Source organism: Rhinopithecus roxellana, chromosome 3 (genome assembly GCF_007565055.1).
Source record: "Rhinopithecus roxellana isolate Shanxi Qingling chromosome 3, ASM756505v1, whole genome shotgun sequence".
In the NCBI taxonomy this organism is placed as follows: domain Eukaryota; kingdom Metazoa; phylum Chordata; class Mammalia; order Primates; family Cercopithecidae; genus Rhinopithecus; species Rhinopithecus roxellana.
The window spans coordinates 123943325-123950060 of record NC_044551.1 but is presented as its reverse complement, the minus strand read 5'-3'; positions in this window follow the sequence as shown (position 1 = coordinate 123950060).

The following is a 6736-nucleotide window of genomic DNA, read 5'->3' as shown; positions in this document are numbered from 1 at the left end:
ATAAAGTGAACATATTTAGAAACGTTATTAATCCTTTAAAATAACTAAGATGTTGCTTATCGATAGATTATATACAATATAATATATGAATATTTTATTATATACAACATACATAAATACAATTTATATAATATATAAAATGAGCTTTGGTAGTGAATAATGGTTAGCTTAATCAATATAGTAATGATAATTTTTTGCTCTCCCATGCAAATGACACTAGGATGTTCTTATAACTTTTATGTGCTCATCTATAATTCCATCTGTCTTCATAGAATCAGGAAACTTACTATCTTGTTCTACATTCTACTTGTTGCACTTAGTCTCTGTCATGTAGTAAAAATTCAATAATCACTGTTAATTATTTCAGTTATAAAACCAAAGGTTTGCAAGAAGTACATATTTATGCTCATTCCATATTTGTAGAATTTACATTGATTGATTGTTTTTTGAAAAGATAATACTTTCATATGGTTAAACATTTATAAGGGAATATCATGAAGTGTCTCTGTTTCCAACTCCCAACTCCATTCCTGGTCTCAATGAATGTTATCAATTCTTATGTGTCCTCCCAGAGATATTTTATGCATGCACAAAAAACTATCTTTACAGGTACTTTTTAAAATACAATTTTAAAACAAAAATAGTAGCATATTCTATATGTTAACAAGATGAGCTGTAGACTATGGAATGTAGCTAGGCAATTTAAGGAAAAAGTTACTTATTAAAAGATCTAAATAGGTTGCAGAAACATTAGCATATCTGAAGAAGCAGATATGTTGAAATTCCAGAGATACCCTTTAAGTCACACCTCACTTAGACTTGGAAATGCCAGGGAAAGTTCTATTAGTTGCAGTTATGGAGTTACATCCATGTTCACTGAGACCACAGCACAGCACCTCTGCCTGGATTCACACCACATAATGGATACATCTTATCTCTCCCAGTCTCTAGGTAATTCCGGACTATATTCACGTTTCACAAGATTATTTCTTTCACTATGTAGATAGCTTCTGACTAGGGTGCTGGGGAATATACCTCATTAGTAGGACCCCTATTGTATTTAGAATCTCTCTCTCAGGTGTCAAGAAAATACATTTTTCATAGGTTTATATAATCTGTTCCTTGTTTTTGTTTTTGTGGTTTTTTTTAAATCCTTTTCCAATTAACATATCTTGAAGCTTAATTTATGTAGTGTATAAAGATAGAATCACTCTTTTTGGTGGATACACAGTAGCCCATAACATGACTTTACCATGATTCATTTTATCTGCTCCAGTTGAATAATTGGGTTGTTTCTAATCTCTTGGAATTACAAGCAAAGCTGAAGTAAATATCTTTGTATTTACGTTACTTATGTTTGTTGTTTGCGTTTAAATTTGATACATTGCTAAAAGTGACATTCCTGGGGTAAAATGCAGGCTTGTATGTGCCTATGCATCCTTAACTGAGATTACAGAACAATTAAAATTCTGTGAGATGAACCTTTTATCAATGGGAGGAGAAAGCCAATGGAGAAAGACTCTTTTCTCTCTGCATGGGCTAATCTGAGAAGCAGCTGTTAAGATGGCCTTTTGTGAGATGGTCTCAAGAGACCGTCAAGAGACGGACAATCAGTTTTGCTTGATACCATTTGCAAGGTGGCCTGGTAACTGATCCGATATTGACTGTTCTTCAGTTCTAAGTTGTTTCCCTTGAACCCAAGCTTGTTACCTAGTATTGACTCTTCAAGGAAGCATATATGCCTTTGCCTCAGATTCTTCTTTTTTGGGGTAACCCAGTGTAATCTAGGAGACATATGATAAACAAAGTATACAAATAAAATATGTAACACATTAGTTGATGGTAAGTTTAATAAACAAAAATGGGAAGTACAGAGCTGCCATTTTTCAGGTACAAATGGCAGTAGTACAGTGAAGTAAATGTTGTGGTTTGCTGTCCAAATCCCTCCTTCAGAGCCGAGGACTCTTTTTCCCAACCGATGGGAGAGTTAACAGTTGTTGGGGCTCAGCTGAATTTTATTCCAAGAATTCCCCTCAAAGAGAGCCAACTCTGATTGTCACACTCCTTTCCCCAGAGCATCCTGTATCTAATAAAAGGATAATACAGGGTATAAAAACCTTACCCCCTCACTGTAACTGTGGAAAATTCTGAAGCACTGCCCCAGCTCTAAATTTTCCAATGGGATAGGCTAACACCTTTGTTGAAACTGCTTTGCAGTTCAATACATTCCTTTGCTCAATCCTCTTTTATTTATTTCCCCATAGGTATTGCTCCTGAGACTACTACCTAATATTTTCCTGCATGTTAATATCTGTCCCAGATTCTGTTTCCCTGGGAACTCTACATTAAATATATGCCATATGATTTGCTAGAATGTTGAAATGCAGATGATTCTCATACCATCTGCTTGGTGTTACCACTCCAAATGTTATTCTCTGCCCTGGTGTGCCAGGTTCTCCCCAGAATTTCCATCTTCTCTTATTCTCCAGAAGTTCCAAAATTATGAAAGAGCTTGAAATAGTGAATTTTTTACAGTCTCAAACCAAGATTTGAATGTAAGTTTTCATTTTCAAATTCCAAATTGTTAAAAACATGTCATGTTTAGATGGTAGTATCTCCGATGCCACACCCATCTATGATTATATGTCAATGAGAATGTAAACCAGTGAGTGAGTGCATTCTCTTATATTTCTGAAGTTTGCAGAATGAAAAGAGAAAATATTTTATAAAGACTGCTGGAGAAACAGTCAGATCGTCTTTACTAAGTGTTTTAGTCTATTTGATCTGCTAAAACAAAATACTATAGACTGGGTATCTTGTAAACAATAGAAAATCATTTCCCACAGTCCTGGAGGCTGGGAAGTCCATAATTAAAGTGCTGGCAAATTTGGTGTCTGATGCAAGTAGCTGTGGGATTCAAACTCCTTACAAATATGTGAAGTTACTTCAAATATTTATTTCAATTAAGACTGCTATTTTACTCAATTTTAAGGATTGCCATTTATCCTAAGACATTGTCTGTCCCTATTTCAGTGTTAAAATTAAAACTAAAGAAGTATAGAAGCATTTTAAACATATTAATACTTGGCAGACTAAAAGTTGGCACTACTATGTCTGGGCTATGATTATTATTGTGGTGGTGGGTTTTTTTGTTGGTATTTACTTTTTTCCCCCTGAAGTGTTAGAAGTCTAGGCATTTAGAGTGACAACATTTTGTATCTTCCTTGGATGAAAATTCAACCTCAAAGAGCATAATAATCATGTTATAAGCTTATAAATTATTTAAAATATGTAAAGGAAAAGACATATAAATTGTGAAATATGAGATTTTACAAACATAAATATTCTACCCCACAGCTTCACAGGACTAATTTGAAATTCATTGAGTTTAGAGTTTGTGTTTTTTGCATCAATGCTTCTGAAGATTTTAAGTTAAGAGAGAGAAAGTCCTGAATGTATGGTACAATAAGCACAAATAGTAAGAGAAACATGTGCTAACAGTCAGAAATGCAGCAGGGTAGTTGTGTTTTTGTAATCTTGATAGTGTCTTCAGGAGACTTCATTGAGTTAAACTCTCTGGAATTTTTCACCTATGGGACCTGGTGACAGATTGTGGCAAAGTTTGACAAATTTCCCTGGAGGCCGTGATGCTCTTGGTCACCAGATGGTCTGAAAGAGCTCTTCGTATGTTACAATATTTGGCAGTAGGGACTCTTGGCTAATCTTCAGAGTACATTCTTAATCCCATGAGCCTAATTATCTGTGAAGGACAGTTTAAGAGATCCTCCTTAAAATTATTCATACTAGTCCTTGTACTTCTATCATGAGACATGTATAACTCTCATTATGCAGTGATTACAATTTTGCTTGGGGAATATATTCTAAGATGGATTAAAAGGATTATTCATCTCCATGGTGATCTCTGCTCCCATTGTTGATCATAAATACAAATGTATCCAACTCATTCACATTTTTAGACAACTTGTGGCTTTCCCATAGATGATCAGTGTTCATGTTTCACTGACAAAAAGAAGGAGCCATAGGGGAACACTCAGTTTTCTGCAAGAGATCAATATAAAATAAGTGTTTTTTGAATTTTATGAAAAATTTTGTCATCAAGTTGTATTTTACCACATAATTGAGAGATTCATTGACTAAGTTTTAATCTCTTCTTCACAACTCTGCTGTATATACTCTTTCTCTATATAAGCATGGGTTTTGAGGTGATTGTCTCTTTTTGATTTTCAGAGCTGATACTGTAATTCTAGTTTAGTGATCATAAAATGTGATATGTAAATGAAGACAAATTAAGCTAACATATTACCCAGTTCTTTTGAGAAGGATGCTTTCTACCTCATCATGAGTATTTACATAATAAGATAATTCAAAACAACAACACAATGATAAATGAACCTATTCCTTAACATGCAAATATTCAAATTGTAAAAGGAAGACCCAAATCCCACATCTACGAAATGTTTTTTTTAATTCATGAAATTAAGATATATAATTAAAATTGCAGCAATCTCTTACTTTAACACATATGCACACAATATACTATTTCTGATAAACTTTATTTGCTAAAAGTAAGTTCTTATGCTTGTGATAATATATTGGGCTAAGATGATAATTTGAGTAAAAAATATATATCAAAAAATAAAGTAAAATATTTTGAAATAAATTTAAAATAAAAAATTAAATAAGCTAAATTCCTCTAATAGCATTAAGACTGAATTAAGCAACTGGTATTAACTTTTTGCTTGTAATAGCTTATCAGAAAACAACACTTTGAGAAAAATGTTGTATTAAGAATTAAAGTCTCAAGTATTGGGGCTGAGAAATATATTTGAAGAAAATTTGTGTAATAAATTGATTAGTGCAACAAGTAAACTAAAAATATCATCTTAATAGCTGAGCAGGCACAAGCAGAATAGTTACATCAGGAATTCCACCAGAAAAAATACAGAATTTAGACAGGAGAGCAGTCGGTAACAGTTCTGGAACTAAATCACTCCAGACATCGCTTAGATAGACACTTTGTTCCACCTCTACTCTTTTAAAGGAACTTTTAATAGGTTCATTTGGCAATGGGCTGAAAAGGGGGAAAAGTCGTGAACCCCAGCTGCACTGCTCATTCACCTGCACAAACAACTTGAACTTGACTTCTCTCCAAATGGTTTCCTAGTAATCTTCCCAATATACGGCTGCTATATATAAAACATGATTTATAGTAGAGAAGGTCCTGCTGTGTTGTGACTCATAGAACACTCGACCACACTTTAGCAGGTTGTGGGATGAAAAGAATAAAATGTCTTCAAATGCCTTGTTCTGTCTCCTTTTCCAACCAATGTGCTGAATTCTGTGTCCAGCTATCCTAGATATGGCCTGCCTCATTCCCTTGTCATCCTTTAGTACAAATAAATGGTAAGAACATCTTGCCTTTCTTGAGACACTAGGGGCCAAATCAATTGCCTAATCAAGTGAAAACAAAACATCTGTGACGTATAAAAGAAAGGGTGGCTTTCTCTGGAGATTTTTATAAACTGATTAAATCTGGGCACTGCTAATCCTCTATCTTGCACTTCAGCTGTCACATTGACAAGGAAGATTAGAATGAAAAGATAATGTTATGTCACCAGCATGCAATAAACAATTTGTAAAGAGCCAGCAGAGGTTCTGAAATGTTCCCATTACAAATGTAAATGTGAACATTAGCTCCTGAGCTGGAGAATGGTGTGAGAGACACCTGCCTCTGTGTCAAGAAGATAGAAAGGGGAGAGAAAAAAACAGTACAGGAGGTTATTCTAATAACAGACGACACCCATTCCCATATGCTTATCATATTAAATTTAGGATATATGAGTCTTGGCCCAATCACATCTATGCAACTTAATCAGAGAGTTATTCTAGAAGCTAAATTTGATGATATTTTGAGACTGGTTTTTAAAATTCAAAGGAGACCTAAACAAATGGTAGGTTTAAATTGGTAGGATAGTACCAAGTTTTAGAGAAAGCAATCTTCAGAGAGAATAAATTTTCCTTTACATTGGCTCATGGGATGTATTAGAAATCAGATGTAATATTAGGTTATGCATTAGAAAGAATCATGGAGTAACTGAATCATGAGGGTTTTGCTTCATACAGTCTGTTCAACTAGACCCAAGTACATAATGCTCTATATACAAATTTCTCCAGTAACAAAATTCTTTTAAATGTTACTTCTATATTTGAAATTATTTTCAATCTTGAAATTACTTTTATCTTTTAATCCTACACAGCAGATATGAATAAAAGGTATTCAGATTTGGAAACATATTTTAAACTTGTAGCAAGAAGAATATATAATTAAAATAAAATGGCATTAAGATAAAAATGATTGGTTGAAATGATCATACCCATTCTGGTAAATGGGATAATTAAATGTAAAAAATGTAAAAAAAAATTGTTTTTATCCTTTTTTTATTTCATCATCTTTTGTAACCATTCAATAGTGAAGGAAATAGAGAAACTGGAATTTCCAACATGACACTATGAATAAACACTAGGGTACTATGATGGAAAATGAAAAATGTTGAGAACTGTGGATATTTTGCTTCGGGAGAAAAGACAATGATTTACTGAGTATCTACTTGTGGATATACAAGCATTAATAAGTTGTTTTTCATGTGTCTGAGAAATTTACAACCAGTACATAAGGAAGCAGTAATTATATAATAACACAATGTGAAAAATTCCC